Source organism: Podarcis vaucheri (assembly GCF_965113315.1).
Source record: "Podarcis vaucheri genome assembly, chromosome: W".
In the NCBI taxonomy this organism is placed as follows: Eukaryota; Metazoa; Chordata; class Lepidosauria; order Squamata; family Lacertidae; genus Podarcis; species Podarcis vaucheri.
In genome coordinates this window covers 146,673-171,243 of record NC_138757.1, presented here as the reverse complement: position 1 = coordinate 171,243, position 24,571 = coordinate 146,673, and positions in this window count along the sequence as shown.

Sequence of the window (24,571 nt, the reverse complement as noted above, 5' to 3'; positions counted from 1 at the left end):
TAGAAAAAGGATGATTAAGCTTCGAATAAGCTCTTTCGGTGTTCATTCACCCACAAATAGCAAAGCGGTGTAATAAGCTCAAACAGGTTGTTTTGGCTTCAAAGTACATAGAAAGAATAATCTTGGCCGACTTCCGGAGGCGGCGCGAAACAGCAATGGCGGTCCTCCTCAGCTGCTGAAGAGGGGCTCCACGGAAAAGGGTCGTGCGCTGCGGCACAGCGACGACCCATCCAGAAAAACCACGGGTAGAGTGAGCCCATGGCCGTGGGACTCGGCGGGCACCAGGAGCGACCCCAGAAACGTTGAAGGGACCCCGTAAGGAGCCCCGGATCGTGGAAGGGGGAGCGGTGCTGTGAGTTCATCACTCTTTCCGCGGAAGTGAAGTCGCGCGGCTGCTGCTGATGAGCGCTGTCCTTTCTTTCTGAAAACATCAGGCTCCAAACATCATACTCGTGAGTAAGGACTATAAGAATTTGGATGGGACTAAAATAGTAAATTTCGGCTGAAAGCGGGAGACGAGAAACAGGAAGTCCGTCTCCCGACACTGCTTTTAGATCAAAGCAAAGACTTTGCCAAGCGTGAAGCGCTTTGAAAGGGATATTTAAAAGAAACTCTCTTTTCCGTGCAAATTGTCAAAGTTTGAATTGGCAAGCTAGAAGGGCAGAGGAATTGACTGGATCTGAATTGAAATCCTCCCTCTTCTGAGTGGATTACAAAAGCTTAAATAACGGATCTCTGGGCTGCCGGGTTACTAAAAAACTGTCAAACTGCGGAAACTGTATCAGATGGAGTAGTTACTTTGAGCGCTGGAGGATACAAGTAAGAAACTGTTGCCTGCATCTTTATTGAAACTTTGTTCTATTTGGGGGAAACTTTGCAGTTTTAAAGGGACAAAGAAGGTTCCCCTGGAGTTTGTTCCTTTCCCCCCCTTTTTTTCCCCTTCTTTTTCCTCTCTCCTCTTTTGGATTGCTGGATTAATGGCGGAAAAAGTTTCTTTCCTTCTTTGAGTTACAGGGAAGCTCCCCCTAGTGGATTTGGGATTAATAAATCTCTGGGAACTGCTTTTTTGTTTGGATTATCCTTTTGGTGATTGTTTATGCTTTGGACTGTTTTTCCCATGGGATCTACAATTTGACCTTGACACATAGACAGCTGTGGAATGAGTGGCGCAGGGAGAGCAAGAGCTGCTAAGTCGAAAGCAAAACAAACTGTACAACAATTGTTACAGACAACATTAACTGTCCAGCCACGTAGATCATCTGTTCCTACCGTTCCCACTGTTTTGACATTGCAAGAAAGAGAAACGGCTCAGCCAGCTCAAGAGCCAACTTTAGAAGATATGGCTTCAGGAGGTTCTGATCTAATCTCTAAACAAATTTTGGAACAGTTGGCAGCTTTAAATACAAAATTTGATCAAGTTACGACTACTATTAATAAACTGACTGAGCAGGTTTCCCAAAATACACAAGTAATTGGGAGTCTCCAAACAACAACTTTAGAAAATCGCAAATTGGCTGAACAAGCGAACCAAAAAGCAGAACAAGCTAACAAGAAGGCTGAGGAAGTACAAAAGGAAGTAAGGCCACTATGCAGACAGATTAATGATCAGCAGGCCTATCTGTCTATGGTGGAATTGAAAAATCGGGAAAATAATCTTAGGCTAAGAGCTATTCCAGAACTTGAAGGAGAAGATTTGATTGGGTACTTGACATCAGAACTATCCAAGTTCTGGGATATAGAAGAAGATAAAGACTTTAAAATTGTTACTGCTTTCAGATTGGGAAGATTGGTGAGAAAAGACAGATCTAGAGATTGCCTGATCATTTTGAGATCCAGGCAAGAAAGAGATAAAATCTTGGGCCTACACTTTAAGAAACCACTGGTGATCCAGGACAAGAAGGCAGAAATCTACAGAGATATTCCGAAACAACTTTTGGATTTAAGAGTTACATACACAGATCTAGCAAGATTATTGAGAAACAACTCAATTCCCTATAGGTGGGAGTTCCCCCAAGGACTATCTTTCAACCTTAAAGGGAAGAAGGTCAAAATTAGAACACCAGAGGACCAGCAAAAATTTCTACACGATCACGGAGAGGATCTTCAGAAGGGGATAGCAGGGGCCTGGCCGCCACCCCAACCTGAGCCAACACCTGTCCCAGCCCCGGATGAAAAGGAAGACACACCCCTTTAGGACTTATAGATTAAACCAGGATGTCTCTGCAGCTCTTAAGTTGGAACATAAATGGTGGGAATTCCCCGGAAAAAAGAGGAAGGATCTTTCATATATTGAAAAAAGAACTGTCAGAGCTGCTTCCAGATCCCAGCTCACAGAGGACCACGCTAGCCGGCAACACTGTACAAAAGTCTTTATTGAGTTACAGTTTCCATTTTCAAGCCGCAGCGCGCAGCTCTATGTCTTAGAAGCTAGAACGGCGAAGCTCCGTCTGAGTCTCCGCCTCCTGTACACCAACTTAATACTCTAGCCTTACTCCACCTCTTCCGTCTTTCCTTCCTTCTCTGGGTCCCTCTGCCCCCCGTGGTCTCTTCCTTCCTGGACTCTTCTGACGCTGACCCCCCGGACTCTTCTCCCTCCTTGCGGCGGGCTTTAGGACCTGGCTCCCTATCCGGGCTGCTTACTGTGCCGCCTTCCTGTGCATTTGAACTTGGCGCGCGCGCCCAACCTTCAACCTTCCTCTTGACCGTTTCCTCGCTCCCCGATGGAGGTGTGGCCAATCCTGACTCATGCCCTCCCGCTTGCGGCGAGCCGCCTGATCCCGATACCTGGGACCCCTCCTCCCTACTGCGCTCTGGTGGGGAAGCTGGCCCCGATTTCCAACTGCTGCTCTCTGAGTCCCCTCTGGTCCCTTCTTCCTGGGGTGTCCCCCTAGGCGCCCCCCTTGCTCTGACCACTGGCGCTCCTTTCTGTGAATCTTCCGATTCACTGGAAAGACTCAGAGATCTCGGGCCGCTGTCATCGCTCATATTTCCTTCGGATTCCTCTCCCTTGCTCTCTGTTTCCTCCCTTTCCTGTGCCTCTGCTCCTGAACCCCTGACAGCTTCCATATGCGTAGAAAGAAGACGAATAAGCTTTGATTGGGCTTTTTTCAATTCGCATGGTGTTATTTGGGTGTGCGCCAGAATCACACCAAAACCAAAGCAAAAAGTGTTTTGGTTCCATCGCAATAGGCAAAGGACGAATAAGCTTCGAATGCTCTTTCGGTGTTCATTCACCCACAAATAGCAAAGCGGTGTAATAAGCCTAAACAAAGCCAAACAGGTTGTTTTGGTTTCAAAGTACATAGAAAGAATAATCTTGGATTGCACTTACTTCATGTCGTGTTCTTTGCTGTTAATGCACATTGACGCAGAAATCGCAAACTGTTAATGCACATTGACGCAGAAATCGCAAACTGTGTGCAATGAGACGAAAATAACACAACACCATCTTTTCGCTTCCATATGCGTAGAAAGAAGACGAATAAGCTTTGATTGGGCTTTTTTCAATTCGCATGGTGTTATTTGGGTGTGCGCCAGAATCACACCAAAAGGTGTTTTGGGTTCCATCTTCGTAAAAAGAAGATAATAAAGCTCTGATTGGGCTTATTTCAAGTTGGTGTTTTTCGGGTTAGAATGCACATTCAACCAAAAATCGCTGACATGTTTGTAACCAGCCCAAATGAAGCATAAGTAAACATATGGTAACATCTCAATAGAAAAAGGACGAACAAGCTTCGATTGCCCTTTCGGTGTTCATTCACCCACAAATAGCAAAGCGAAGTGTACAAAGCCTAAACAAAGCCAATCAGGTTGTTTTGGTTTCCAACTACATAGAAAGAAGAATCTTGGATTGCGCTTATTTCACGTTGTGTTTTTTGGTGTTTATGCTCATTGACGCAGAAATCGCAAACTGTGTGCAATGAGACGAAAATAACACAACACCATCTTTTCGCTTCTGTATGCGTAGAAAGAAGACGAATAAGCTTTGATTGGACTTTTTTCAATTCGCATGGTGTTATTTGGGTGTGCGCCAGAATCACACCAAAACCAAAGCAAAAAGGTGTTTTGGGTTCCTTCTACATAAAAAGAAGATGATAAAGCTGTGATTGGGCTTATTTCAAATTGGTGTTTTGGGGGTTAGAATGCACATTCAACCAAAAATCGCAGAGTGACATGTTTGTAATCAGCCCAAATCAAGCAAAGTTGTCTTGGTTCCATCTCAATAGAAAAAGGATGATTAAGCTTCGAATAAGCTCTTTCGGTGTTCATTCACCCACAAATAGCAAAGCGGTGTAATAAGCTCAAACAGGTTGTTTTGGCTTCAAAGTACATAGAAAGAATAATCTTGGATTGCACTTACATCATGTCGTGTTCTTTGCTGTTAATGCACATTGACACAGAAATCGCAAAGTGTGTGCAATGAACCAAAATAACACAACACCATCTTTTCGCTTCCATATGCGTAGAAAGAAGACGAATAAGCTTTGATTGGGCTTTTTTCAATTTGCATGGTGTTATTTGGGTGTGCGCCAGAATCACACCAAAACCAAAGCAGAAAGGTGTTTTGGGTTCCATCTTCGTAAAAAGAAGATAATAAAGCTCTGATTGGGCTTATTTCAAGTTGGTGTTTTTCGGGTTAGAATGCACATTCAACCAAAAATCGCAGACATGTTTGTAACCAGCCCAAATCAAGCATAAGTAAACATATGGTAACATCTCAATAGAAAAAGGACGAATAAGCTTCGATTGCCCTTTCGGTGTTCATTCACCCACAAATAGCAAAGCGAAGTGTACTAAGCCTAAACAAAGCCAATCAGGTTGTTTTGGTTTCCAACTACATAGAAAGAAGAATCTTGGATTGAGCTTATTTCAAGTTGTTTTTTTGGTGTTTATGCACATTGATGCAGAAATCGCAAACTGTGTGCAATGAGACGAAAATAACGCAAGACCATCTTTTCGCTTCTATATGCGTAGAAAGAAGACGAATAAGCTTTGATTGGACTTTTTTCAATTTGCATGGTGTTATTTGGGTGTGCGCCAGAATCACTCCAAAACCAAAGCAAAAAGGTGTTTTGGGTTCCTTCTACATAAAAAGAAGATGATAAAGCTGTGATTGGGCTTATTTCAAATTGGTGTTTTTGGGGTTAGAATGCACATTCACCCAAAAATCGGAGAGTGACATGTTTGTTACCAGCGGAAATCAAGCATAGGTGTTTTGGCTCCATCGCAAAGGACGAATAAGCTTCGAATGCTCTTTCGGTGTTCATTCACCCACAAATAGCAAAGCGGTGTAATAAGCCTAAACAAAGCCAAACAGGTTGTTTTGGTTTCAAAGTACATAGAAAGAATAATCTTGGATTGCACTTACTTCATGTCGTGTTCTTTGCTGTTAATGCACATTGACGCAGAAATCGCAAAGTGTGTGCAATGAGACCAAAATAACACAACACCATTGTCAGGGTTACTTCCAGATCCTAGCTCACAGAGGATCACGCTAGCCAGCGGTTGTTGATTAAAAGTCTTTATTGAGTTACAGTCTCCATTCTCGAGCTGCTGCGTGCAACCCTACGCCTTATGCTTAGGTCGGCGAAGCTCCTTCTGAGTCTCCGCCCCTTGCGCACCAACTTAATATCCTAGCCCTGCTCCACCTTTTCCGCCTGACAGTTCTCCTCTGGGTCCCTCTGCCCCCCTGGGTCTCTCCCTTCCGGGATTCTTCTGACGCTGACCCCCCTGACTCCCCTGTCTCCTTGCGCCGGGCTTTAGGACCTGGCTCTCTTTCCGGGCTGCCTACTGCGCCACCTTCCTGTGCATTTGAACTTGGCGCGCGCGCCCAACCTTCCACTTTCCGTCTAACCGTCACTTCGCTCCCCGATGAAGGTGTGGCCACTCCTGACTCGTGCCCTCCCTCCTGTTGTGAGCTGCCAGCGCTAGTTCCCAGGCGCTCTTCCTCTTCCCTACTCTCTGGCGGTGACGTAGGTCCCGATCTCCAACTGCTCCCCTCTGAGTCCCCTCTGGCTCTTTCTTCCTGGGGTGTCCCCCTAGTCTCCCCCCTTGCCTTTGCCACTGGTGCTCCTCTTTGTGAATCTTCTGATTCACTGGACAGACTCGGAGATCTCGGGTCGTCGTCGTCACTCATCCTTTCTTCTGCCTCCTCCCCCTCGCTCTCTGTTTCCTCCCTTGCCCTCGCCTCTGCTCCTGAACCCCTGACATCCATCCCCCCCTCAAAGCCCCCCCTTCCCCCCTCCCCTCCCTCCGGTGCGGGAACTGGGTGCTGCAGTGTCAAAGGGACGAATGTCGGGTACAGTTCGCTTCCCGTGGCCGGCCTCCATCCGCAGACTCCCGGTTCTTCCTCCCTGCTCTCGTCAACGACGGTCACCTCTGCTTCCATCTCCGTGCCGCCGTGCTCGAGACCCTGGTTGTCCCCGAAAAAGTCCATGTCGGTCTCTCCCTCGCTTCCTTCTGTAGGCGTAGCTCGTCCTGGACCCTCCAGCCACTTCCTGCGCCACTGCTCCTCTGGTCGATCATCCCACCAATACGAGGGTTCTGAGGCAGATCCCGAGGGTGACCCCTCCGGGGAACGGGCGTCTCGTGTCGGTTCCTCATCCGAGTCGAACCCCCGGAACGTGCTGGCTGAAAGCGTGGGCGTGAAAAGCCAGTCGTCGAAAAAGTCCGCCGGCATTGGCCTATGGGGAAAGAGGGCATGAAACTCTTCCTTGAGCAGAGGTTCATCTAGAGCGTAGCCCGGCACCCAGCTGTTGGCATTGGCCGGGGTGCCCTCCTTAGCGAGAAGGTATTCTACCCCCTCTTCCCCCCATCTGGAGTCCAAAATCTCCGTGACTTCGTTGAGGCGCACCTCCTGTGCCACTCCCCGTTGCCTGGTTCCCTCTCGGAGCGGACTCGGCGCCGTGCCGGGTTCCTGAAACCTGTGCGGTGCCTTGTAGGGAGTGAGAACACCGGATGCATTCTGGAACCCTCCGGAAGCGCCAGCCTGAAAGCCACCGGGTTGACCTGCTCTTCGACTTGGTAGGGCCCCAGTTGCTTATGCCCTAGTTTCTTCTTGGCCAACGACCTGGCCGGCACTGCGTGGGCTGCTAACCAGACCCAGTCTCCCACCTGGATCTCTTCGCCAACCCTTCTGTGTTTGTCTGCCTGCACCTTGTATGCGTGTTTGGCCAGCTCCAGGTGCCGCCGCAGCTGATCGTGAACCTCTTGCAACTCCGACGCGAACGCATCTGCTGTCTGCGGCTCCCCCTCCACCAGTCTTTCCAGTCCCGGGAAGGTTCTGGGGTGCCTCCCGTTGTTGGCGAAGAACGGCGTGACCCCCGTGGACACGTGCTTCGTGTTGTTGTAGGCGAACTCGGCGAGCGGCAGGTAATCCACCCACGTCGCAGGCTGTTGATTCGCATAGCATCTCAGGTACTGCTGCATGATGGCATTGACCCGCTCCGCTTGCCCGTTGGTCTGCGGGTGTCTCGCCGACGCCAGGTTGATCTTGACGTTTAGGAAGCCCATCAGCTTCTGCCAGAAGTTCGAGATGAACTGCCGCCCGCGGTCGGACAGAATAGACCGTGGCAGACCGTGAACCTTGAACACGTGGTCTATGAACAGTTTGGCGGTTTGTTCCGCCGTGGCCACCTTCGCACACGGGATGAAATGCGCCATCTTGGAGAACAAGTCCACCACCACCAGCACGGCCGTCTTGCCCCTCGAGCTGGGCAGATCCGTGACGAAGTCCAGGGCGACTCTCTCCCATGGCTCGACCGGAGTTTGCAGCGGTTCCAACAGTCCGGCCGGCGGTCTGTGCACTGGTTTGGCCCTCTGGCAGGTGTCGCACCTCGCCACGTAGTCCGCGACCTCCCCTCTCATTCCGGGCCACCAGAAATCCCTGGCGACTAATTCCACCGTCTTCTCCTTGCCAAAGTGCCCGGCAGTGGGCGCGTCGTGCAGCTGATGCAGTACCTTGGCGCGAAGTTCGTCTCCCGGCACGTAGATGGCCCCTTTGCGGATGAGCAATCCATCTCTCAGCTGGAACCCGTTGGTCGCTGCCGTGCCCCTTCGCATCTCAGCCATCTTTGCTTGCGCGAAAGAGTCATTCTGCAACGCTTGTCGCACCGCCTCCAGGTCCACTGTCGCCGCAGCGCACGCCCACACTGTTGGCGCGAAGATGTGCATGGCGGCCGCTGGCGTGGCGTCCTCCAGATACTGTGGCTTACGGGATAGCGCGTCCGCCATGATGTTGGTGTCCCCCGGGACATACTCTATTCGGAAGTCGAAATTCGCAAAGAACTCAGCCCAACGTATCTGCCTCTGGTTCAGGAACTGTGCCGTGCGCCAGTGCTCCAGATTCTTGTGGTCCGTGCAGACCTGCACCGTGTGCTTGGCTCCAATCAGGAAGTGCCTCCATGCTTTGAACGCTGCATGAATAGCCAGCAACTCCCTGTCCCAGATGGTGTAATTCTGTTCGGACTTGCTGAGCTTCCTGGAGTAAAACGCTCCGGGCCTCCAAACCCCCTGCGGGTCCTTCTGCAGCAGGACTGCTCCGACGGCCCTGTCCGAGGCGTCTGTTTCAACTCTCATCGGCCTGCTAGGATCGACATGAAGCAGCTGTTCCTCCGAGGCGAAAAGACGCTTGAGTGCCTGAAAGGACTGCTCCGCCTGCGCTGTCCAGATGAACTTCTTTTTCTTGGAACTGAGCGTGTCTGTAATGGCTGCAGTCTGCATAGCGAAGCCTTTGATGAACTTGCAATAGAAGTTCGCGAAGCCGACAAATCGTTGGACCTCCTTCCGGTTGCGTGGGCTTTTCCAATCCAACACCGCTCGAACCTTGGCACTGTCCATGGCGAGCCCCTTGTCAGACAACCTGTATCCCAGGAAATCCACCTCCGTCACGTCGAATTGGCACTTCTCCAGCTTGGCGTAAAGCCTATGTTGCTGGAGCCTGCTCAGCACTTCCCTGACGTGTCTGTCATGCTCCTGCTGCGATTCCGAAAAGATCAGGATGTCATCCAAGAAACAGACGCACGTCTTGTAGAGGAGCCCCGCCAACACGTGATGCATGAAAGCTTGAAAAACGTGGGAGCCATTTTGCAATCCAAAAGGCATAACTCTATATTCGTAGGTGCCCAGGGGTGTGAACATGGCTGTCTTCCACTCATCTCCTTCCCGCATGCGAATCAGGTTGTACGCCCCTCGCAGGTCCAACTTGGTGAACACGCTGCCCTTGCGTACTTTCGCGAGGAGGTCGTCGATTCGGGGCATGGGGAAGTCCGACGGCTTGGTGACACTGTTCAAAATGCGGTAGTCCACCACGAGCCTTTTCTGGGGCGTGTCTCGCTTCTTCACAAAGAATACAGGACTGCCCCCCGCTGCCTGGGACTCTCGGATGAAACCGCGTTTCAAATTATGATCAATGAACACCTTGAGTTCCTGCAGTTCGTCTTCAGACATGGAATACAGCTTCCCTTTGGGCAGCGCCGCCCCCGGCAGCAGGTCAATCTTGCAGTCATATGGTCTGTGGGGGGGTAGCTTGTCTGCCTCCTTCTCGCAGAAAACCTCCAAAAATTCTGCGTACTTGTGGGGAATCGCTTGCAGCGTGCCGAGCAGCAGCTGTGACTCCTCTTGCTCCCCTTCTTGCTGGGGCATGATGCAGTGTTCAGCACAAAAGGAAGAACCGAAGGTCAGCTGCCTCTGGTACCAAGCCAGCGTCGGGCTGTGCCTGTCCAGCCAACTCATGCCCAATACGATAGGCGTGTCTGAGAGTTGAGTGACGTTGAAGCTGATAATCTCCTTGTGATTTCCAAGCCGCAGCACCATAGGTGGCGTCTGCTTCACCACTTGCCCCCCTAACAGCTCCCTGCCATCCACCGTGACAACCTGCAGTGGCAGCGCGGCAGGCAGCAACTGTATAGCGTGCCGGTCGACAAAGTCCTGCCCTATGAAGTCTGCATTGCTTCCCGAGTCGACGGTGATTGGCACGTCCATGGTGATTCCATTGGGTAGCTGGAGCGATGCGGTGAGCCTCACTACTGGCTTGGGCGGGAGGGGGTCCATGGGCGGTAAAATCTCTGGGGACTGCTTCACTGACACGTCTGGCTGGGCCCCAGTGCCTCCTCTTCCAGCCAGACATCGTCGTTTCCCTGCTGTGGTTCTCCTTGCTGCGTTGCTGCAGTCACCATTGCTGAGGCTGCAGTGTGCTTGTGGAGCCTCCGGGGACACTCTTTCGCCAAATGGCCTGGATCCTCGCAGATGTAACACTTCCTGTTCCCTCTAGGAGGCTTCGCTTTCACTGCTGCCGGTGCTAGGGCTCTGGCTGCTGACTGAGCCCTTGCACTCCCAACCTCCATCGGTTCCACCCCTCCCCCTGTTGGGGGCGTGGATTGCGCACGCGCTGCTTCTCTGGGAAGGAAGGAGGAGCCCCTGGCTGGTTCGCGCCCGCTGCGCCCTTCGTCCCTGCTCCACGGACGTTCTTCCAGCCGCACTCCCACCGCCAGCGCCCTCTGAACGATCTCCTGCGTGGTCCGGGGTCTCTCCCCCCTCGCAATCTCATCTTTCACCGAGCTGTTCAAGCCCTCCCAAAAAAGGTCTCTGACGGGAGCCGAATCTCTGTCCCATTCCAGGGCACTGACCAAAGCGAAAAAGCGGGCATGATATTGCCGTACGCTGGCCCTCCCTTGTCTTAGTCCGTGCACCTCCCTTCGGGCAAGATCCACGTCAATGCTTGATAAAAAACAGCCATCCATCGCTTTAATAAAGGCGTCCGCATTTTGGAGCGCAGGATCCTTATCCCTCCACAAATTGCGCAGCCATGCTTTAGCGTCTCCATGCAAATGGGACATGATGAACCCCACTTTCTCTTGTTCATCTCTAAAGTCTTTGTGCAGTAGTTGTAGTGCACACATTACGTCTGCTCTAAAATTGGGGTACTGTTGCAAATTCCCATCGAAGTGCGAGACCAGACTGCCTGTGCGTCTCCCCAACCCAATCCCCTCTGATTTGGGTGTCTGTTGCCCCTGCTTCGTAAGCACGTCCAACCTGACCTGGAGATCCCTGTAGGCGGCCGCTGCGTCCTCCTCTCTCTTCCTGGACGCCACCGCCTCGGCAGTCAGTCGTGAAACCGCGTCTCTGAGTTCCGTTATTTGCTGTTCGGCCGTCATATTGTCTACCGTTCGTGAGCTTTCTTGTAGGCACCCGCTTTCCCTCCTCTCCGCGAGGTCGTGGATGTCCACAATTTGAAGAGAAGGAGCTTACTGTCAGGGTTACTTCCAGATCCTAGCTCACAGAGGATCACGCTAGCCAGCGGTTGTTGATTAAAAGTCTTTATTGAGTTACAGTCTCCATTCTCGAGCTGCTGCGTGCAACCCTACGCCTTATGCTTAGGTCGGCGAAGCTCCTTCTGAGTCTCCGCCCCTTGCGCACCAACTTAATATCCTAGCCCTGCTCCACCTTTTCCGCCTGACAGTTCTCCTCTGGGTCCCTCTGCCCCCCTGGGTCTCTCCCTTCCGGGATTCTTCTGACGCTGACCCCCCTGACTCCCCTGTCTCCTTGCGCCGGGCTTTAGGACCTGGCTCTCTTTCCGGGCTGCCTACTGCGCCACCTTCCTGTGCATTTGAACTTGGCGCGCGCGCCCAACCTTCCACTTTCTGTCTAACCGTCACTTCGCTCCCCGATGAAGGTGTGGCCACTCCTGACTCGTGCCCTCCCTCCTGTTGTGAGCTGCCAGCGCTAGTTCCCAGGCGCTCTTCCTCTTCCCTACTCTCTGGCGGTGACGTAGGTCCCGATCTCCAACTGCTCCCCTCTGAGTCCCCTCTGGCTCTTTCTTCCTGGGGTGTCCCCCTAGTCTCCCCCCTTGCCTTTGCCACTGGTGCTCCTCTTTGTGAATCTTCTGATTCACTGGACAGACTCGGAGATCTCGGGTCGTCGTCGTCACTCATCCTTTCTTCTGCCTCCTCCCCCTCGCTCTCTGTTTCCTCCCTTGCCCTCGCCTCTGCTCCTGAACCCCTGACAACCATCTTTTCCCTTCCATATGCGTAGAAAGAAGACGAATAAGCTTTGATTGGGCTTTTTTCAAATCGCATGGTGTTATTTGGGTGTGCGCCAGAATCACACCAAAACCAAAGCAAAAAGGTGTTTGGGGTTCCTTCTACATAAAAAGAAGATGATAAAGCTGTGATTGGGCTTATTTCAAATTGGTGTTTTGGGGGTTAGAATGCACATTCAACCAAAAATCGCAGAGTGACATGTTTGTTATCAGCCCAAATCAAGCAAAGGTGTCTTGGTTCCATCTCAATAGAAAAAGGATGATTAAGCTTCGAATAAGCTCTTTCGGTGTTCATTCACCCACAAATAGCAAAGCGGTGTAATAAGCTCAAACAGGTTGTTTTGGCTTCAAAGTACATAGAAAGAATAATCTTGGATTGCACTTACATCATGTCGTGTTCTTTGCTGTTAATGCACATTGACACAGAAATCGCAAAGTGTGTGCAATGAACCAAAATAACACAACACCATCTGTCAGGGGTACAGGGACAGAGGCACAGGGAAGGCAGGAGATGGAGAGCGATGGAGAGGAATCCCAGGAGAGCGAGGAAGAGGATAGCAATGACGCAGGGGATTCCATGAGTCTCTCCAGCGAATCAGAGGATTCCCAGAAAGGGGCGCCTGTGGTAAGGGCAAGGGGAGCCCCAGGGGGAAAGTGTCAGGAGCGGGGGCCCCGCAGGGGACCCCAAAGCGGCAGCTGGGAATCAGGGCCAGCCTCCCCACCAGAGCGCAGCGAGGGAGGGGGAGGTTCCAGTGTGTCAGAGGGAGCAGCTCCGGCGACAGAGAAAGGGGAGGGATCAGAGCAAGCCGTTCTCCCGGAAGGGGAGGAAGGCAGTGAGGGGAGTAGCATAACTGTCAAAAGGAAGGTCAGAAGTTGGGCGTGCGCGCCAAGTTCAAATGAGGAGGCGCGCGGGAGAACAGGGAGCCCGGAGGAGGAGGGGCCAGGACCCAAAACCCGCAGGAGGGGGCAGGAGCAGTCTGGAGACTCCGCTTCAGGAGAAAGCAGGAGGGGAGGAATCCCGGCGGGCAGAAAGACCCTGCGGAAAAGGAAAGAGAGAAAGAGGTGGAGTAGCGTTAGCTTATTAAACTGGTGTAGGGGAGGGACTGATTCAGAGGGGACTTCTAATGTCTAGGAGAAAGAGACGCGGGGCTGCACGCCTTGGTTGTGGAACCAATAATGAACTGCAATAAACAATCTTGTATATAAGAAGAGCTTGGCGTTGGTCTTTTGTGAGCTGAGACCTGAGGCAGCCCTTACAGTAAGTCCCCTCACAAAAGTATGCAAATTTTTTTTTTTTGCGAAGCTCACGAAGTTTGGCGGCCATGAGTATGGAGGAGCAGATAGCTGATCTACGCAACGCAGTCTCCCAGCTTACCACTGCGATAGTGGTCTCCCAGAAGCAGGGGGAAGAGGCGGAAAAGCGATGCCAGGATCTGCAAGCCAGGTGGGATCATGCATGCCAAGTGGGGTTCCCGGGGTCCAGATCTGCAGGCGTAGGACTGGGCAGAAGGGGAGGCAACTTGGTAGCCCACTTCGATGGGAACTTGAAGCAGTACCCCAGTTTTCGAGCAGACGTCGAATATGCGTTGCATTTGCTTCGCGACGACTTTAAGGATGAGGAGGAGAATGTGGGTTTCATTGTGTCCCACTTGCATGGTGAAGCGAGGGCTTGGCTGCGCAATCTGTGGCGCGAAGATTGTCCTGCTCGAAGGGACTCCGATGAATTTATCAAAGCCATGGACGCTTGCTTCCAATCTACCGTGGATGTGGATGTAGCACGCAAAGAGATGCATGGTTTAAGGCAAGGCAAGGCTACAGTACGTCAGTACCATTCTAGGTTTTTCGCCTTGCTGAATGTACTGAGATGGGAGAAAGACTCCCTGGCAGTAAGAGACTTGTTTTGGGAGGGCTTGTCTGGCCCTGTAAAAGATGAATTTGCAAGGGGGGACAGACCTCAAACCCTAGCTGAAGTTGTGCAGAGGGCGCTCGCCATTGGAGTGCGCCACGAAGAACGCCCTTGGCGCAATGAGGAGGGTCACCAGCTTCACACGCCGTCTAGAGCGCCTCCTTTCTTTCCCAAGGATCTAGGACGTACGCGTCCCTCACCTCAGCTGCAGGCAGGGGAGGAACCAATGGAGCTTGGGAGTGCAAAGGCTCAGTCAGCTGCCGGAGCCCCAGCATCCAGAGCAGTCAAGCCGAAGCCTCCTAGAGGGAACAGGAAGTGTTACATCTGTGACAGTGCGATGCACATGGCCAAAGAGTGTCCCCAGAGGCTCCAAAAGCACACTGCAGCCTTAGCAACAGTAACTGCAGCAGCACAACATGAAGAGCACTTTCAGGGAAACGGCAATGCCTGGCTGGAAGCAGAAATGCTGGGGCACAGCCAGGCGAGTCAGTAAGGCAGTCCCCAGCGCTTTTGCAGCAAACAGACCCCCTGCCACCCAAGCCAGTGGTGCAACTCACTGCAACTCTCCAGCTGCCTGATGGACGCACCCTGGAAGTTCCCATTACAATTGACAGTGGAAGCAACGCAGACTTCGTGGGGGTGCACTTTGTCAAGCAGCATCGCATAGAGCTCCTACCAGCCACGCTGCCATTGGACGTCGTCACAGTGGATGGCAGGAAGCTGCTGGGTGGGCAGGTGGTACAACAGACACCACCCATGGTGATGCAGATTGGCAATCACCGAGAAGTCATCAGTTTCAACGTCACCCGCCTGTCAGACACGCCTATAGTGTTAGGCATGAGTTGGCTGGATAGGCACAGCCCAACCATGGCGTGGTACCAGCGGCAGCTCACTTTCGGCTCGTCCTATTGCGCGCAGCATTGCATCCAGATCGCTCAGGAGGAGGAAGGCCAGGAGGAGGGGCAGCAGCTAAGTCTCAGCATGGCGCAAGTAGTACCCCTCAAGTACAAGGGGTTTTTGGAGGTCTTCTGCGAAAAGGAGGCTGACCAGTTGCCACCCCACCGGCCCTACGATTGCGCAATTGACCTCTTGCCAGGGACAACGCTGCCGCCTGTGAAGCTGTATTCCATGTCCGAGGAGGAGCTGCAGGAGCTCAGGGAGTTCATAGCTCACAACCTGCAGCGGGGATTCATCCGAGAATCGAAGGCTGTAGGGGGCAGTCCTGTGTTTTTCGTGAAGAAGAAGGACACGCCCCAAAAGAGACTGATCATGGACTTTAGATTCATAAACTCTAAGACAAAGCCCGCGGCCTTTCCCATGCCCAAGATTGACGACCTGCTCGCGACGGTGCGGAAAGGAAAGATCTTCACCAAGTTGGATCTCCGCGGAGCTTACAATCTCATACGCGTGTGTCAGGGGTTCAGGAGCAGAGGCACAGGAAAGGGAGGAAACAGAGAGCGAGGGGGAGGAATCCGAAGGAAATATGAGCGATGACAGCGGCCCGAGATCTCCGAGTCTGTCCAGTGAATCGGAAGATTTACAGAAGGGGGCGCCAGTGGTCAGAGCAAGGGGGGCGCCTAGGGGGACACCCCAGGAAGAAGGGACCAGAGGGGATTCAGAGAGCAGCAGTTGGAAATCGGGGCCAGCTTCCCCACCAGAGCACAGTAGGGAGGAGGGGTCCCAGGTATCGGGATCAGAAGGCTCGCCGCAAACAGGAGGGCATGAGTCAGGATTGGCCACACCCCCATCGGGGAGCGAGGAAACGGTCAAGAGGAAAGTTGAAGGTTGGGTTCAAATCCACAGGAAGGCGGCACAGTAAGCAGCCCGGATAGGGAGCCAGGTCCTAAAGCCCGCCGCAAGGAGGGAGAAGAGTCCGGGGGGTCAGCGTCAGAAGAGTCCAGGAAGGAAGAGACCACGGGGGGCAGAGGGACCCAGAGGAGGAAGGAAAGACGTAAGAGGTGGAGTAAGGCTAGAGTATTAAGTTGGTGTACAGGAGGCGGAGACTCAGACGGAGCTTCGCCGGTCTAGCTTCTAAGACGTTGAGCTGCGCACTGCGGCTTGAAAATGGAAATTGTAACTCAATAAAGACTTTTGTACAGTGTTGCCGGCTAGCGTGGTCCTCTGTGAGCTGGGACCTGGAAGCAGCTCTGACAGTAAGCTCCGTCTGACACTTTTTGCACCAAAAGTCTCGCAGCGTGAGTGGGCGCAGCGAGGGGTGAAGATTGGTGCTTCGCGAGCTCACGAAAGTCGGACGAGATGACTACGGAACAGCAGATAGCAGCCCTGCAAAATGCAGTGACACAACTAAACGCCGAGATACTCGCATCCAGGAAGAGGGAGGAGGAAGCAGCTGCCGCCTACAAGGATCTCCAAGTCAGGTTGGAAGTGCGTACAAAGCAGGGGCAACCGGGACCCAAATCGGAGGGAATTGGGCTGGGGAGAAGAGGAGGCAGTCTCGTATCTCATTTCGATGGGAATTTACAGCAGTACCCCAACTTCCGAGCAGATGTGCAGTTTGCGCTGCAACTGCTGGACAAAGACTTTAGAGATGAGCAAGAGAAGGTGGGGTTTATTCTATCCCATTTTCATGGAGACGCTAAAGCGTGGCTGCGCAATCTGTGGAGAGATAAGGATCCGGCGCTCCGAAGTGCGGATGCCTTCATTAAAGCGATGGATGCGTGTTTTTTATCAAATATAGACGTTGATATCGCCAGAAAAGAGATACATGGGCTGAAACAAGGGAGGGCCAGTGTGAGGCAGTATCATTCCCGCCTTTTTGCACTGGTCAGTGCCCTGGAATGGGACAAAGATTCAGCTCCAGTCAGAGACCTTTTCTGGGAAGGATTGAACAGTGCGGTTAAAGACGAAATGGCAAGGGGGGAGAGACCCCGGAGCACTCAGGAGATCGTGCAGAGGGCGCTGACGATTGGGGTACGTCTAGAAGAACGTCCATGGAGCAGGGACGAAGGGCGTGGAGGACGCGAGTCGGCAAGAGTGCCTTCCTTCTTTCCCAGGGATGCAGCGCGTGCGCAATCCACGCCTCCACCAGGAGGAGGAGGGGAACCTATGGAGGTTGGAGGTGCCAGGGCTCAGTCAGCAACCAGAGCCCTAGCACCGGGAGCAGTCAAAGCGAAGCCTCCTAGAGGGAACAGGAAGTGCTACCTCTGTGACAGTCCTCAGCACATGGCGAAAGAGTGTCCCCAGAGGCTCCACAAGCACACTGCAGCCTCAGCGACGGTAACAGAAGCAACTCAGCAGAGAGAACCACAGCAGGGAAACGACAGAGTCTGGCTGGAAACAGAGGCACTGGGGCCCAGCCAGACAAGTCAGTGAAGCAGTCCCCAGAGATTTTGCAGCCCACAGACCCCCTCCCGCCCAAACCAGTAGTGCAGCTCACCGCATCGCTCCAGCTACCCAGTGGACTCACAATGGAAGTGCCAATTACCATTGACTCTGGTAGCAACGCGGACTTTATAGGACAGGATTTCATCGAGCGGCACAATATAACGCTACTGCCAGCCACGCTGCCCCTGAAGGTTGTCACGGTGGATGGCAGGGAATTGCTAGGGGGGCAGGTGGTGAAGCAAACACCACCGATGGTGATGCAAATTGGAAATCACAGGGAAGTCATCAGCTTTAATGTCACCCAACTGTCGGACACGCCTGTAGTATTGGGCATGAGTTGGCTGGACAGGCACAGTCCAACGTTGGCATGGTACCAGCGGCAACTAACCTTCGGCTCCTCTTACTGTGCAGAACACTGCATCCTGCCCAGACCGGAGGGGGAGGAAGAGGACACACGGCTGCAATTAGGCACGCTGCAAGCAGTGCCCCACAAGTACGCAGAATTTTTGGAGGTTTTCTGCGAGAAGGAGGCGGACAGGCTGCCTCCCCACAGGCCCTATGACTGCAAGATTGACCTCCTGCCAGGGGCGACGCTGCCGACAGGGAAACTGTATTCCATGTCTGAAGATGAGCTACAGGACCTCAGGGAGTTCATAGATCATAATTTGGAGCGCGGGTTCATCCGCGAGTCCAAGGCAGTGGGGGGCAGTCCCGTATTCTTTGTGAAGAAAAAGGACACGCCCCCAAAAAGACTAGTGGTGGACTATCGCATTTTAAACTCGAAAACCAAGCCCACGGCTTTCCCCATGCCCAAGATCGACGACCTCCTCGCGACGGTGCGCAAGGGACGCGTGTTCACCAAGTTGGACCTGCGAGGGGCGTACAACCTTATTCGCATACGGGAGGGCGACGAGTGGAAGACGGCCATGTTCACGCCCCTGGGCACCTACGAATACAGAGTTATGCCGTTTGGATTACAAAATGGCTCCCACTGTTTTCAAGCTTTCATGCATCACGTGTTAGCGGGGCTCCTCTACAAGAAGTGTGTCTGCTTCCTGGACGACATCCTGATATTTTCAGAATCGCAGGAGGTTCACGACAGAGACGTCAAGGAAGTTCTGCGAAGGCTACAGGAGCATAGACTGTACGCCAAGCTGGAGAAGTGCCAATTCGACGTGACGGAGGTGGATTTCCTGGGCTACAGGTTGTCAGACAAGGGGCTCGCCATGGACAGCGCCAAGGTTCGCGCAGTGTTGGACTGGAAGAGCCCGCGCAACCGGAAGGAGGTCCAGCGGTTTGTCGGCTTTGCTAACTTCTATCGCAAGTTCATCAAGGGGTTCGCGATGCAGACAGCGGCCATTACCGACACGCTCAGCTCCAAGAAGAAGAAGTTCATCTGGACGGAGCAGGCGGAGCAGTCCTTTCAGAAACTCAAGCGTCTCTTCTCGTCCGAAGAGCAGCTACTGCATGTAAATCCCAGCAAACCGATGAGGGTTGAAACAGACGCCTCAGACAGGGCCGTGGGAGCAGTCCTGTTGCAGCAAGACCCGCAGGGGGATTGGAGGCCGTGCGCCTTCTACTCCAGGAAGTTCAGCAAGTCGGAGCAGAACTACACCATCTGGGACAGGGAGCTGCTCGCCATTCATGCAGCATTCAAGGCGTGGAGGCACTTCCTGATCGGAGCCAAGCACACAGTGCAGGTCCGCACGGACCATAAGAATCTGGAGTACTGGCGCACGGCGAGGTTCCTGAACCAGAGGCACATACGTTGGGCGGAGTTCTTTGCGGACTTCGACTTCAGGATAGAGTACGTCTCTGGTGACAACAACGTCATGGCGGATGCACTGTCCAGGAAGCCGCAATACCTCGAGGAGGCGACGCCAGCGGCGGCCAAGCACATTTTCGCACCAGAAGCGTGGGCGTGCGCTTCGGCAACCGTGGACCTGGATGCTATACGTCGCGCGCTGCAAGAAGACTCCTTCGCACGAGCGAAAATGGAGGAGATGCGCAGAGGCACGGCGAAGAGCGACGAGTTCCAGGTGCGCGAAGGGTTGCTCATCCGCAAAGGGGCCCTCTACGTGCCAGGAGACGAACTCTGCGCTAAGGTGCTGCAGCAGTTGCATGACGCACCCACCGCCGGGCACTTTGGCACAGAGAAGACGATAGAATTAGTCGCCAGAGACTTCTGGTGGCCCAAGATGCGGGGGGAAGTCGCGGACTACGTTGTGAGGTGCGACACCTGCCAGAGGGCTAAGCCAGTGCATAAACCGCCGGCGGGACTGCTGGAACCGCTGCAAACTCCGCTCGGACCGTGGGAGAGGGTGGCCCTGGATTTTGTCACGGATTTGCCCAGCTCGAGGGGCAAGACAGCAGTGCTAGTGGTAGTGGACTTGTTAACCAAAATGGCACATTTCATTCCGTGTGCGAAGGTGGCCACAGCGGAACAGACCGCCAAACTGTTCATAGATCACGTGTTCAAGGTTCACGGTCTGCCGCGGTCTATACTGTCCGACCGGGGGCGACAGTTCATCTCGAACTTCTGGCAGAAGCTGATGGGCATCCTGAACGTCAAGATCAGCCTAGCGTCGGCGAGACACCCGCAGACCAACGGACAAGCGGAGCGGGTCAACGCCATCATGCAGCAGTACCTGAGATATTACGCAAATCAGCAGCCTGCAACGTGGGTGGACTACCTGCCACTCGCCGAGTTCGCCTACAACAACACGAAGCACGTGTCCACGGGGGTGACGCCGTTCTTCGCCAACAATGGGAGGCATCCCAGAACCTTCCCGGGATTAGAGAGGGTAGGGGAGGGGGAGCCAAAGGCAGCGGACGCATTCGCGTCAGAGTTGCAGGAGGTCCACGAACAGCTTCGAAGGCAGTTAGAGCTAGCTAAGCACGCATACAAACTGCAGGCTGACAGACACAGGAGGGTTGGGGAAGAAATACAGGTGGGAGACTGGGTTTGGTTGGCAGCCCAGGCAGTGCCGGCCAGATCGTTAGCTTAGAAGAATCTCGGGCATAAGCAGCTAGGGCCCTACCAAGTCGAGGCACAGGTCAATCCGGTGGCTTTCCGGCTGACACTTCCGGAGGGATCCAGGATGCATCCGGTATTCCATAGATCAGTGCTCACTCCCTACAAGGCACCTCACAGATTTCAGGAGCCAGGGACGGCACCGAGCCCGCTCGGGGAGAGGGCCACGCAGGGGGGGGTCGCCAGAGGGGGAGCCCGTCAACGAGGTCACAGAGATTTTAGACTCAAGATGGGGGGAAGAGGGGGTAGAATACCTTCTCGCCAGAGAGGGCACCCCAGCCAGGGCCAACAGCTGGGTGCCGGGCTACGCTTTGGAGGAACCTCTGCTCAAAGACGAGTTTCATGCCCTCTTCCCACACAGGCCCATGCCAGCCGAGTTTTTCGACGACTGGCTTTTCACACCCACGCTTACAGCCAGCACGTTCCTGGGGTTCGACTCGGACGAGGAACCGACACTGGACACACGTTCCCCGGAGGGGTCACCCTTGGGATCTGCCTCAGAACCCTCGTATTGGTGGGATGATCGACCAGAGGAGCAGTGGCGCAGGAAGTGGCTGGAGGGTCCCGGACGAGCACCGTACCCAGGAGACCGAGGGGAAGACGGACATGGACGTGTTTGTTGAGGACCTTGGGTTCGAGCACGGCGGCACAGAGATGGAAGCAGAGGAGATCGACGCCGGCGAGTGCAAGGAGGAAGAGCCAGACTTATCCAGTTGGATGCACGCCACGGGAGACGAACTGTATCCGGCACTCACCCCCATAACAATGGAGCACCCAGCACCCACACCTGAAGGAGGGGAGGGGGAAGGGGGGGGCTTCGAGGGGGGATGGATGTCAGGGGTTCAGGAGCAGAGGCACAGGAAAGGGAGGAAACAGAGAGCGAGGGGGAGGAATCCGAAGGAAATATGAGCGATGACAGCGCCCCGAGATCTCCGAGTCTTTCCAGTGAATCGGAAGATTCACAGAAAGGACCGCCAGTGGTCAGAGCAAGGGGGGGCCTAGGGGGACACCCCAGGAAGAAGGGACCAGAGGGGACTCAGAGAGCAGCAGTTGGAAATCGGGGCCAGCTTCCCCACCAGAGCGCAGTAGAGAGGAAGGGTCCCAGGTATCGGGATCCGGCGGCTCGCCGCAGGCGGGAGGGCATGAGTCAGGATTGGCCACACCCCCATCGGGGAGCGAGGAAACGGTCAAGAGGAAAGTTGAAGGTTGGGCGCGCGCGCCAAGTTCAAATCCACAGGAAGGCGGCACAGTAAGCAGCCCGGATAGGGAGCCAGGTCCTAAAGCCCGCCGCAAGGAGGGAGAAGAGTCCAGGGGGTCAGCGTCAGAAGAGTCCAGGAAGGAAGAGACCACGGGGGGCAGAGGGACCCAGAGAAGTAAGGAAAGACGGAAGAGGTGGAGTAAGGTTAGAGTATTAAGTTGGTGTACAGGAGGCGGAGACTCAGACGGAGCTTCACCGGTCTAGCTGCTAAGACGTGGAGCTGCACGCTGCGGCTTGAAAATGGAAATTGTAACTCAATAAAGACTTTTGTACAGTGTTGCCGGCTAGCGTGGTCCTCTGTGAGCTGGGACCTGGAAGCAGCTCTGACAGCGTGCGAGAGGGTGATGAGTGGAAGACGGCCATGTTCACGCCGTTGGGCACCTACGAATACAGAGTTATGCCGTTTGGTCTCCAGAATGGCTCCCACTATTTCCAAGCTTTTATGCACCACGTGCTAGCGGGACTCCGCTACAAGAAGTGCGTATGTTTCCTCGACGACATTCTGATCTTCTCGGAATCGCCGGAGGCTCACGAGAGCGACGTTAAGGAGGTCCTGCAGAGGCTACGGGAGCACAGGCTCTACGCCAAGCTGGAGAAGTGCCAATTCGATGTGACGGAGGTGGATTTTCTAGGCTATAGGCTGTCAGACAGGGGACTTGCCATGGACAGCGCCAAGGTCCGCGCGGTGTTGGACTGGAAAAGCCCGCGAAATCGGAAGGAGGTCCAAAGGTTCGTCGGCTTCGCCAATTTTTACCGCAAGTTCATCAGGGGTTTCGCCAGGGAGACGGCAGCTATCACGGACACTCTCAGCTCCAAGAAGAAGAGGTTCACCTGGACGGACCAGGCGGAGCAGTCCTTCCGGAGACTTAAGAGTCTCTTCGCGTCCGAAGAACAGCTGCTACAGGTGCATGCCGGCAGGCCCATGAGAGTTGAGACTGACGCATCTGACAGAGCGGTGGGGGCCGTCCTTTTACAGGAAGACCCGCAGGCGACAACAATGCCATAGCAGATGCGCTCTCCAGGAAACCGCAGTATCTCGAGGAAGCGGCACCTGTGGCAGCCAAGCACATTTTTGCACCGCAGGCGTGGGCGTGCGCTTCCGCCGCCGTGGACCTGGAGGCGGTGCGTCGCGCGCTGCAGACGGATCCGTTCGCACAGTCCAAGATGGAAGAGGTGCGGAGAGGCACAGCGAGGGACGACGAGTTCCAGATACGCGACGGCCTGCTAACCCGTAAAGGTGCTCTCTACGTTCCGGGAGACGATCTCCGCGCGAAGGTTCTGCAGCAGTTGCACGACGCACCCAGCACTGGCCACTTCAGCAAGGAAAAGACGGCGGAATTAGTGGCCAGAGACTTTTGGTGGCCCCAGATGCGAGGGGAGGTCGCGGACTACGTCGCCAGGTGTGACACTTGCCAAAGGTCCAAGCCAGTGCACCAGAAGCCAGCGGGACTGCTGGAACCGTTGGAGACGCCACTGCAACCGTGGGAGAGGGTGGCGCTGGACTTTGTCACTGATCTGCCCAGTTCGCGAGGCAAGACGGCGGTGCTTGTGGTTGTAGACCTGTTCACCAAGATGGCGCATTTCATTCCTTGCGTGAAGGTGGCGACAGCGGAGCAGACCGCCAAACTGTTCATAGACCACGTGTTCAGGGTGCACGGCTTGCCGCGATCCATCCTGTCCGACCGCGGTCGCCAGTTCGTTTCCAGTTTTTGGCAGAAGCTCCTGGGTATCCTGAACGTCAAGATCAACTTAGCGTCGGCGAGACACCCGCAGACCAACGGCCAGGTGGAGAGGGTCAACGCCATCATGCAGCAGTACCTCCGCTGTTACGCCAATCAGAAGCCTGCGACTTGGGTGGACTACTTGCCGATGGCCGAGTTTGCCTACAACAACACGAAGCACGCGTCCACGGGGGTGACGCCGTTCTTCGCCAACAATGGGCGGCACCCCAGAACCTTTCTGGGAGTGGAGACGACGGTGCAGGGAGCGACGCAGGGAGCGGAGCATTTGGCCGCAGAATTGCAGGAGGTCCACAAGGAGCTCCGACGGCACTTAGAGCTGGCTAAACACGCCTACAAGGTGCAGGCAGACAGGCACAGGAGGCCAGGGGAAGACATACAGGTGGGGGACTGGGTATGGTTGGCAGCCCAGGCGGCGCCTACCAAGTCGTTAGCCAAGAAGAAGCTAGGACACAGACAGCTGGGGCCATACCAGGTTGAGGCCAAGATCAACCCCGGAGCTTATCGGTTGACCCTCCCAGAAGGTTCCTGAATGCACCCGGTCTTTCATAGGTCGGTGCTTACGCCCTACAAAGCCCCACACAGGTTTCAGGAGCCAAGGACGGCACCGGACCCACGCAGGGAGTCCCCAAGGGGGGGGGAGTCACCGAAGGCCGAGACACTCAACGAGGTCACAGAAATTCTGGACTCGAGATGGGGGGAGGAGGGAGTAGAATACCTCCTCGCCAGAGAGGGTACCCCGGCCAGTGCCAATAGTTGGGTGCCGGGCTATGCTCTGGAGGAACCCCTTCTTAAGGACGAGTTCCATGCACTCTTCCCACACAGGCCCATGCCAGCGGAATTTTTCGACGACTGGCTTTTTACGCCTACACTTTCAGGCAGCACCTTCCGGGGGTTCTCCTTGGCAGAGGAGACCACGCCAGAATCGAGTCCTCCAAGGGGATCGTGCCTGGGGGTGGACACGGATCGCTCTTACTGGTGGGACGATCAACCAGAGGATGAGTGGCGCAGGAGATTGCTGAGGGGGCCCTGGCAAACAGCAACATCCGAAGAGACAGGGGGAGGGGAGGACATGGACGTGTTGGGAGAGGACCTTGGTTTCGAGCACACATGCAATGAGCTGGAAGCAGAGAAGATTGACGTCGACGAACTGTAGAATCATAGAATCATAGAATCATAGAATCATAGAATCATAGAATCATAGAATCATAGAATCATAGAGTTGGAAGAGACCACAAGGGCCATCGAGTCC